This window comes from Galeopterus variegatus, unplaced genomic scaffold (genome assembly GCF_000696425.1).
Source record: "Galeopterus variegatus unplaced genomic scaffold, G_variegatus-3.0.2 Scaffold4119, whole genome shotgun sequence".
In the NCBI taxonomy this organism is placed as follows: Eukaryota; Metazoa; Chordata; class Mammalia; order Dermoptera; family Cynocephalidae; genus Galeopterus; species Galeopterus variegatus.
This window is the reverse complement of record NW_007730230.1, coordinates 168,492-180,020: the sequence shown is the minus strand read 5'-3', so window position 1 is coordinate 180,020 and position 11,529 is coordinate 168,492. Positions and strand designations below refer to the sequence as shown.

Here is an 11,529-nt window from a genome sequence, read left to right as displayed (position 1 = left end):
TCACACTTTGCCTATGAGCTGTGCATCTTTTACTTTTTACATTAAACCTGTTCTTAGCAGGCTGATACTGGCAGCTCACTCTCTTGAGACAGCCTGCACTTTGTTTGCAAAGTGCATGATTTACTTTTGTATTAAACTTGAGGCTGCTGCTCACACTCTGGTGTCAGCCAACACTTTGCCTGTGAAGTTTGTGTTTTTCTATTCTTTATATTAAACTTGCTTTCCACTTTCTATTGTCACTCTGCTCTTGAATGCTTTCCCATGACAGTCAAGAACGTGGTAGAGGATGCAGTAGGTTAAAGTTGGCTATCTGACATCCCCAGACTCTCTCCTCCAGTAACAAGTGTAATCTGTCACTCCTTTCCTTTATAAAATCAGTGTATCCTCCAGTTTTTCATTGAAGTAAGATGACTTTCTGGCAAACTAGTGTTTATCAAAAAAGGCTTTTGTGCCTCACTTCCTGTGGCCAAATCGGCTTGAACTCATGAATAATATATTACCTAATGAAAGGTTAGACACTTAATAATCTTACTGGGACAACAGGCATAAACCAGAAATGTTTGTTGACAGTTTATCTGTCCATTAAATTCAAAATTCTGTAAAACAGAGACTTTTCATCCTTGTTTAGATTTCAACTATTTGTATATGCATGTACTCAACATGTATTTATGAGTGTTGACTTTCTTTGTTTGAACTACTCTGCCAAGAGCTGTGCCTACAAAGATGAATAGATTTCAAAGCCTGCATTTGAGAAGCAAGCACATGCACTTGTAAAATTGCTCCTCTGACACAAAGGCCTGTTCACTTTCTTGACACAACTCTCTCAGGAAGCATCACCACACTTCCTCTAGTTTCCTTTGTCCTCCTCTGGCCTTACTAAATTATTACCTATATTTTCAAGTTTACTTTATGAATATATTCACATGTAGATATTAACAATAATATTTTATTTTAGCCATCAATTAAATCAAGAAAACACATTTAGATATGTTTTCCAATACTTTAGGTAAAATGTTATCACATATGAATATTTATTGAGGGACAGAAAATTTTAAAAAATACTAAAAGATGCACCTTTACTTTTAAATTTGATGCAATGGATGGGCATCTTATTAAAACTCATCCAATATGAAAAATGCTTATAATTCATTTTCAATAATTTTTAAAGAAATTTGTATAAAAGTAATGCAGTAATAGTAAAGAAAGTTGTAAGAATAAGAAATAATATATACTAATTATACAATGTTATTAAAATTTTTTTCCTCATTTCTATGCAACTTGTTTTTAAATATTCATTCTACCTAATTATAATGAAAATTTCATAAATCTTGTATTCTGCAATTTTTAAAGTTTTTACTTATATCATAACAAATATTTATGTTTCTACATTTTTCTTTATTACCATAGTGCTATTATTATATTCCAGGCATTGGATATCCTATATATACATATTTTGTATAATTGTATCTCCCTTTCAGGTTATTTAGATAATTTCTGTTTTGTTTCTTATATTATAAAAATCAATATGGTAAGCTTCTTAGTGACTATGTTTTATTCACATTTTTGATTGATTTCTTATGATAGAATAAGTTTTTATAAATATTTTGAGTACTAAACTTTTTCCCATAAATGATGGCACCAGCTTTTATAGCCATAAGCAATGCACAGAACACCAGTTTCAATGATCCAAATCACAGACATATCATTTTATATTTTTCTTATATTATAAGAAAAATGTCACGATATTATTTCAATTTATCTTCCTTTAATGTTTATTGAAATAAAATATTTCTCCTTATTTTTGGTTCTTTAAATTTTCTCTTTTGGTATTTCTTAATAAATGTTTTTGATCTAAAATAAGCCTAGTACTAGTTCCTTGTTATCTTTTTCCACTAACGAGCAGTGAGATATTAAATAGGTTAACTAGGGAATACAAAACATTTTTCAAATATTATTAATTATGATGTGGAATTATATACATATACTCCACTAATAGTGTGAAAAGATTCAATATTTACCCTAAGATAATTTTATAAGATCAAGTCAGTTTTTAAATAATTAATTTTGAAGTTAACTATTTGTTGGGCCTTTTAAAGATTTTGCTAGAAGGGTTTTCTTTCATATGTGTGGGTTTTGCTGAAGCAGTCAATGACCAGGGTGCCTCATCCGATAGAGAACATGGAAAAATTCTCATTTCGTTAGGAATGGAAATAAAAGTCTATAGGGCACATTGTTAAAGACTGTCCTATGGTAGGAAAAACAGTATCTTTAATTGGGGTGGGGCGAGGCCTATCTGATTTCCGTATAACAGGCTGCATTAGGATTTTGACTTCCAGTCTTACAAAAACATGATTTTATATTATAAACCCATTGCATGTCATTCTGATATGTCTTTGCCTATCTTGTCTAGAAACATCTAAATTCAGACCATGAACAACAGTTATGTAAATAAAATGTTGCTGCTAGTTTTCTTATCCATTAAATGAGTGATTTGGCACTGAGCTAAGCATTGTTTTGCAGGTGATAAATGACTACCTTAAGGACTACAGTGGTGCCTTTGATTTTGTTTTGCCATATAATACTCAGTGAGACTGACAGAAAGTGATGTGACATAGCTCTAAGATGGTGAATGTAAGAGCTTCCTAAGTGCTTGCAGAAAGTACTACTGACATTTTTGTATTTTAGGTTAGGTTAGACATAAAATATTTATGAACGATGTTTAATTTGTTAAAAAAGAGCATCAATTATTATCTGAGTGCCATCCATCCAATTTTTGAAACTGAATAATCTTATTTTTCTAAAGACTTTATTTTTATAATGGTTTTTTGTTCACATTAAAATTGAGAGAAAGATACAGACATTTTTGATATATCCCCTGCTCCCACACGTGAGAAGCCTCCCCATTATGAACATACCCCAACAGAGTAGTACATTTGTTACAGCTGATGAACCTACATTGACACATCATTATCACCCAAAGTCCATAGTTTACATAAAGACTCAGTCTCGGTGTTGTACATTCTATGCCTTTGGACAAATTTATAATCACATGTATCCACTATTATAGTATTGTTATCAGAGGAGAGGGCCTGGGGAGGCGGGGTCACTGACCTTTGAACACTGCCCTCTACTGGGTTCTTGAATCTGCCCCAGGAAATAATTTAAGGGCAAAGTAAGAGTAGAAAGTGAAAGCAAGTTTAACAGAAGGAGTAAAGAATACACACTTCACAGGCAAAGTGACAGCTGACTCGAGAGTCGGTGGCTGTGTTTCTCTGCTGGCTTCTACCTTTTATAGTTGGCTACCCTACATTTTCAAGCTGTCTATGAATATTTAACAAAGGGGGTGGTTCCTGGTTATGTAACTCTTATGTAACTCGTAGTCGGCACATGCTTGGCCACTAACATTGATCGAGTTTGCCTTCTATAGTCTCAATCTCCCCATTGCTGGTGCTGAAAATAGGTGCAACATGCAACAGTAACTCAGGGCCCAGAGGAGGGGCCTGAGACTTTGGAGAATGGTTTGAGACCCAGCCAGAGGGGAACCGAGTACCTCCTCTCCCAGTATTAGAGAGTATTTTCAGTGCCCTAAAAATCCTCTGTGCTCCACCTATTCATCCCTTTCTCTCCCCACCTCACAATGCCAGGCAACCACTGACCTTTTTACTGTCTCCATAGTTTTTCCTTCTTCAGAATGTCACATATTTGGAATCATACAGCATGTAGTCCTTTAAGACTCATTTCTTTCACTTAGTAATACCCACTTTAATTTCCTCTGTGTTCCACTACAACTTGGTAGCTCACTTCTCTTTAGCAGTGACTAAAATTTCTTTGTCTGGATATACCACAGTCCATTTATCTGTTCACTACCGAAGGACACCTTGTTGCTTCCAAGTTTTGGCAATGGTAAAATGCTGTTATAAACACCTGTGTACAGGTTTTTGTGTAGAGATAAGTTTTCAACTCCTTTGGGTCGAAGGAATACTATTGTTGGATCATAGTAGGAATATGTTTACTTTTGTAAGAAACTGCTGAACTGTTTTCCAAGGTTATTGTACCATTTTGCATTCCCACAGGCAATGAGTTAGAGTTCCTGTTGCATTTGGTGTTTCCAGTGTTCTGGATTTTGGCCATGCTAATAAGTGTGTAGTGGTGATGTTTATACCATTATTTTTGTAGTCCCCTATGAGGAAAATAGAATAGTTTGGTCAGGCCCCTCTTACTTCAGGTCTGGTTGGGGGTGGTATAGCACATTCTTTGTAAACAGGTTGTGTGTGGGTGGAGTTAGTGCACATGTACGCTAATGTATCTTTTTAGTTTGTGTGTTCTTCAGTTTGTGAAGCAGCAGCTGGCTGGCAGAGAACTCACATCTAAAAATAGAGCATGTTTGCTTTGCTGGTAGTGCTAAGTTTTTCTTTGGACTTTGCCAGCAGCAGTTGAGTTTCTGAGTTTCTCTTTGGATTGCCTAGTTCTTGGACATGTGTGTGCTGAATAAAGACTATTCTTTCTTCACCCAAACTCCAAGGACCTTTTTTCCAGTTACCTAGCTCACAGACCTGCATGTGATGGGTTTGTGAATGGGCTCAAGAGGTCTGTGAGCTCCAGACCCAGCCCTAGCTCTACAATTTGCATAGTCAGCAGGATTCTGAGCAGGTACACGAGTCAAAAGCCCTTAAAAGAGGAAGAAATGTGGCTACTTTTGAATATGCTGTGCCCTATGGCCACTTTCCTGTTGGCCGGGATCTAGTTGCTGTTCACTGTACTGCAGGGCAGCATAGACCAGGCACTACAGCGGGGAACCCCTTGGAAGGGGGAGGAAGTGTGGCTGTCCTTGAGCATGTGGTGCCCAGTGGCCACTTTTCTGCTGACTGGAGCCTGGCTGCTGCTCACTATGCTTCAAACTGATCAAGATTTGTGGCAGAAAGCAGAGTTGTTGGAAGCATGGCTAAGTGTCCTGGAGAATGACGTGTGGCAACTGGCCACTCCTGCTTCTCACACCAGGGAGGAGATGAACCCAGTGGTGAGTTGGAGGAGACTGTGCATCTCCAGGCATGCCCTGTCATGTATCAGAAAGTGAAATACGAGCAGCCTATGTGACTGGGCAGACAACAAGTGGGCAATCCACAGGTGACCCAATTTACCACCTATGTCCTGTTTACCCAGGTTGAATTAGTTGACTTGGGAGACAGTTTCGGCAGAAATAGGGGGAGCCCCTGGCTGCTTAGCTGGATTGTGAGGAAAATAGAGTAGTTTAGTCAGGCCCCCCTGCCTCAGGTCCGGTTGGGGGTGGTGCAGCACATTCTTTGTAAACAAGTTGTATGTGGGTAAAGTTAGTGCACATGCGTGCCAGTGTATCTTTTTAGTTTGTTGCTACGGTGTGTTCTTCAATGTGTGGAGCAGAAGCCCTGAACTGCTGGTTGGCAGAGAGCTTGCATCTAAAAAGAGAGCATGTTTACTTTGCTGGTAGCATGCAGTTGAGTTTCTGAGTTTCTCTTTTGTGTTCCTAACTCTTAGATGTGTGTGTGCTGAATAAAGACTGTTCTTTCTTCAAACAAGGCTCCAATGTTTACTTTGCTGGTAGCATGCAGTTGAGTTTCTGAGTTTCTCTTTTGTCTTCCTAACTCTTAGATGTGTGTGTGCTGAATAAAGACTGTTCTTTCTTCAAACAAGGCTCCAAAGACCGTTTTACTGTGACCTAGCTCATACACCTGCATATGAAGGTTTGTGAACCAGTCTGGATGACAATGGGCTTGAGGGGTCTGTGAGCTCCAGACCCAGCCCTAGTTCTACATTCTCATTTGGCCTTTTCCTGGTCTAACTCCTCCCCTCCCTGCCCCTTTAGAAGTAACCAACATTTTGGATTTTATATTTATCACACTTTTGTTTTTCTTAATAGTTTTGCATTTATATTTCTATCACTAAGCAATATATTGTTAGTTCTCCTTGTTTTTAAACTTTCAACATGAGATATTTGATACAGAGAAAGCTTTATTTATTTATCTATTTACACATCACACATGTAAATTACTACAGCAGAAAAACACCAGTGAACACACCACCTAACCCAAATACTAGAATGTCTCCAACACCTTGGCCTTTCTCCTGTTCACTATTTATGCCATTCTAATTTTCTTTATCTAGGTAACAATATGCATAAATTTTGCACTCATTATGTTTGTATTTTAGTTTTGTCACATATATGTTTGTGTCTGAGTGTGTGCATGTATGAGGGTGAGGGCTTTCATTTTTTCTACTTTTTGGAGAAATTTGTGTAAGCTTAATTTTCTTTCTTAAATGCACGCTTAAACTTGCAAGTACAGTTTTCTGGGGCTGGAATTATCTTTGTGGAAAGCTATTTAATGAAACACTCAATTTCCTTAATAGTTATAGGACAATTTAGGTTGCTTTAATAAGTTTCAGTGTTGGAAAATTGTATTTATCTAAGATATTGTCTATTTAGGCATTTCAGATTTATTGTTTATCTTTTTAATGTCTAAAGAACCTATAGAATGTTTTTATTTTCATTTATTATTTGTTTGAGTTTGCTCTGTTTTTTAGAAAAGAGAGTTAGCAGTTTTACTGGTTTAAGACAACAGTTCTTTCTTTTTCGATCCTAAATCCTACATATTTGCTTGGATTTTACTTTTTGCTTTTATCTGAATTATTTGTCCTTCTACTTTTCTTGTGTTGTTGTGCTCTTCTTTCCCTATTTTTTTCTGTAATGGACTGTCAATTATTATTAGTTTTTTTCTTATATATACATCTTCTTTATATGTAACAATGTGAACCTCTAAATTTCCTTCACAGCATTGATTTAGCTGCACCATGTAAGCTTTGATATGTTGTATCTTCATAATCATTAAGTTATCTTATATTCATTATAGAATGAGCTTGTCATGTGTGCAAAAGTTTTTTCTGGATTTGCTTCATATCGAAGTGAGTTAACAGATTAATTTGGGCACATTGTTTACAGATTAAAATATGAAAGCTTCCTTGGGGCTGGCCCGGTGGCGCACTGCTACAGTGCGCCACTTGGGAGCGCAGTGGCGCTCCCGCCGAGGATTCGGATCCCACATACAGACCGGTTCCCGCTCACTGGCTGAGCGAGGTGTGGGAGCAACACCGAGGGTTGCGATCCCGTTGCCAGTCCCGGTCTGGTACGGGCGCGACACTGAGGGTTGCGATCCATTGCCGGACATGAAAAAAGACAAAAAGGAAAAAAAAAATATATGAAAGCTTCCTATGCTTCTATTCCTTTTGGGGGGGGGGGGCAGTACAGTAAACCAAACTCTTCACCTCAGTGTTATCATAAACAAGGTACATTTGATTATTTTTTCTAAGACATTAAAGCATTTTATCAACGTTTTATGGTTTAAATGTATAGGTATTGAAAATATTTTCTAAATTTCTCTGTAAATAGTTTATATTTTATATTCTCTGTGCTGGTATTTTAAAATCTATTTCTAGTTGTTCATTAGTATATAAAATTAAAACTAATTTAGTTGTTTACTAGTACATAAAATTAAAACTAAATTAATTGTTTATTATACATAAAATTAAAACTAAATCTGAGTTCACAGAATAAAAAATTGCTAATTTATTTATTGCTTCTAGTTATAAATTTTTGAAAATACTTTGTGTGATCAGATTATCTTTACACAAGAACAGTGCATGTACCTTTTATTTTTTTCTTTTACCTTTTTCTTGATCTGAGGGGTGATTGTGAACTATATAATTAACTGTAACAGTAGCTAAAGTTAGTAAATGCCCTTTATCTAATTGAGAAAATTACCTTTTATTTGTTTTTAGCTGACAATTTTTAACATCAATGGTTGCTGAATTTTGTCAAAATTTTCTGCATCTATTTAGATATCCATTTGACTTTTTCTTTTTAGTTTGATGATATTGTGAATTATGTTGATTAATCTTCTTAGTTGAAAAAACCCTATACTCTTCCTTGTTCAGGATGTACTGTAATTTTAATAGTATTGCTGAATTTTATTTTCTTGTTAAAGCCTTTTGCATCCATAATGCTGAAGTATATTTGTCTACAATATTTTTTCTCATACTTTTATCATAGCATGAGGCTGATTATAATTTCAATAGATAAGTTGAGAAGTGTTTTCTCTTTCTCTACTGCTTCTGGGTAAAATGTTCTGTAAGATTGGAGTAATTTCTTTCTTAAACATTATTTATCAGTATACCCATATAAGACTCAAATATTCTTTGTTGGTAAGGATTTTAGCTATACCGCATTCAGGTGTCCTTTTCTTCTTGTGCAAGTTTTTTTTTTTTTTTTTTTTTTTTATTAAGGAATTTAAGTTACATTAGTGGGATTTGTCCATTTCCTCTGACTTATCAAAATTTTTGGTACAAAGTTTGTAACAATATTTATTTTTCATTATTTTAATATCTGTAGAATTTGTAGTGATACTTCTGTTTTATTATGGTCTTGGTTATATGCCACTTTTTTTATCTTTATCAATCAAGCTAGAAGTTTATAGACTTTTTTGATCTTTAAAAATAAACAGCTTTGAACCTCTTGGATTTTATGTTTTTCCTTTTCTTTTCTTTTCTTTCTTTCTTTTTTTTGGCTATTCTTTTATTAGTTATTTTTATTTACTTCAGGTTTAATGCACTTCTGTTTTCATAGACTCTAAAGATAAGATGCAGAAGTAGATAATTAATTTGAATCTTTTTCTTTTTTTCAAGTTTAAGTATTTCAACCTATAAATCCCCTTTTAATCACTTTTTTAGATTTTCTCTTATAAATTTTAAAAGGTTATGTTCTTCTAATCATTTAGTTCACAATATCTGTAGCTTGTATATAAATTGATCCTTTTGTTATTATGAATCATCTCTATTTATTACTGGTGATATTTTATGTTCTGAAATCCAAACTGTGTATAGAGCTACTTTAGCTCTTACTTTATTAGATGATGCATAGCACATTTTTCATCTTTTTCATTTAATATTTGAGTTTTTATAATAAAAGCAAGTTTCTTGTGGAAAGGCTATAGTTGATTTGTGTTGTTTTATTCAATCTAACAATTTCAGCCATTTAATTGCAGTACATAGGCCATTTATATTTAGTGTTGTCAGTATGATTGGGTTTACATCATTTTGTTTTCCATTTGTATCATCTGTTCTTTGTTCTTTTTTCCCTCTTTCTTTGCTTTATTTTGGATTCTTCAATATGATTTTATTTCTTCTCTTCTACTAGCCGTTTATATATATGTTAATATTGATTATATATATGTACATATACATATATATGACCAATTTTGTGATTGCTCCAAAATTTACTGTATGAATCTTTAACTGATCACAGTATGCCTTCAAATAATACTATACCACTGCATGTGTAACATAAGAAACTAACAATATATTTCCATTTTGCCCCTATTGTTCTTTGTGCTACTGTTGCTATGCAGTTTATTTGTTAATTATGATCTGAACTCCTTCATCCTCCTCCATTCACTTTTGCACCTAAATCTTGAATTTCTTTCCAATATTATAACCAATCCATCTAAACCCCCAGCCAGTACTGTCAGGGGGATTTCTTCCTCGGAGAGCTATTAACAAAAGAGTGAAGTACTACTTCTGACCCAAAACTTCTGCACAACAGCAACAGAGTGTTTTTGAAGACTTGGCTATATATTTTCAACAATGAAGGCATTTTTATTTGATAGTTAGAAAGACAATTACTTTATTTGAAGATTCTTCAAGAATATTACAAACTTCTAAACTGATTTAAAATATCCATATAAGCTCAATTACACTTGCAGTTGTCTCTCATTTTTCCTGAGGGAGTAATGTTGTCTGGCAATCTGAAAAATCATTTTTTAATTTATTCATCTGAGAGGTGCTGATGGTCTCTTCAATCTGGAGCACCTCTATTCTCAAAAGTAATTTAGGATCTCTCAAGATGATAACCTCATACTGTGCTGCTGTATTTTTGTGAGAAATGCTTCTAAGAAATGAATCTTTCATTGTACATACATGCTCTACTGCTTTCTCAAATCCAGGTTTCCTTCAGATAAAACTTGTACAAGTACTATTCCATACAGTGTGAAAAAAATTCCTGGATTCTTTAACGTAAGATACATGCTGGAATACCTCTCAGCCAACTGTGAAGAATGTCAGCAAAAGAATCAGCTATTATATCAAAAATTTCAACTAATGCAGTCTGTCGAGAGTGTCCTTTGAAATTTTTCATTTTCACAATAAACCCGATCTATGATTATACTAAAACAAAAGTTAGAGAGTTCTGTGGTATAAAATATTCATCATAGCCAACAACTCTTCCAAGATTGTATTGTTTATATGACTCAGCAATATTGTTTGCAAAATCCTGCAGGTAAGTCTAGTATATACTGGTATGTTACATACATATCTTTAGCAGGGATGATTTCTTTTTCTGATTAGAACTAGTCACATTTGGGCCAGCCTGGTGGCGCACTCGGTAGAGTGCGGCACTTGGGAATGCGGCGGCGCTCCTGCCGAGGGTTCGGATCCCATATAGAGACTGGTCCACTCACTGGTTGAGCGTGGTGCGGGTGCGACACCGAGGGTTGCGATCCCGTTGCCAGTCACGAAAAAAGACAAAAAGGAAAAAAAAAAGAACTAGTCACATTTCCCAAATGAAAGCACAGTGTATTGTTAAATCTGCCAGTCTCACCTCTGGCAGCATTATGTACAGATAGACATTGGACTCAGTTACCCATCAAACAAAGGACATAAGCCCCATAGTGATGCTCTTTACTCTGAACTACAGGATTAACAACATTCTTAAGAGGCAACAACATTCTTAAGAGGCTTCAACATTTATTCTCCCTTTGCTCCAAGGGTAAATCCGTGAACAACCTGTCTCAGAATGTGATTTTTTATTTTTTACCATATTTGTTAATCAAGGAAGACTGAAATTAATCCCAAGCTGATCTTTTTCTTCCAAGTACAAATCTGTTCTTGTGTTATTACCTGGAGGAACATGAAGCCATGAAAATCCACTATTAAACTGGAAGTCTAAATATCCCAACTTGGCATGTATTCCAAGACTTCAGAACCACTAAACTGAGATAAGAATTCTTTTGGAAGAAGTTTCTCAGGAGGAAATGCTTATCAGGTATCACTGCCATGTTTTTCCTTTAGTTTAACAATACACTTAATGGTCTGGCTATTGATCAAGAGTTTATCTTTTGTATTATGATGAAATAAAGGAATTGAAACATCCTAAATTTTTGCCTTGATTTACATGAATATAATTGCCTGCTTGTGATTTTGATCTTGACATTCAGTGTTGATCTAGGAATAAACTTCACCTTTTAAACAATTCTCTGGCTGTGATTCTAATACCTATAATATTTACAAACCACTGCTTTCTGACACAAATAACCATTGGTTTCTTAGTCTTTCTGTCATAAGGATAACTGTGTACCAATATTCCTTTTAAAAAAAATTATTTGTGGCCCAAAACATCTTTATAACCACATCAGTATTCTCTTCAAGGTCAGACTTGAATTTCATAACTTG

The 11,529-nt window shown here is 35.0% G+C and overlaps 1 pseudogene; it reads right to left on the bottom strand.

The window, feature by feature from the left end:
• Positions 1-9,792: 9,792 nt before the first annotated feature.
• Positions 9,793-11,529, bottom strand: part of LOC103602387 — a 5,359-nt pseudogene continuing 3,622 nt past the window's right edge.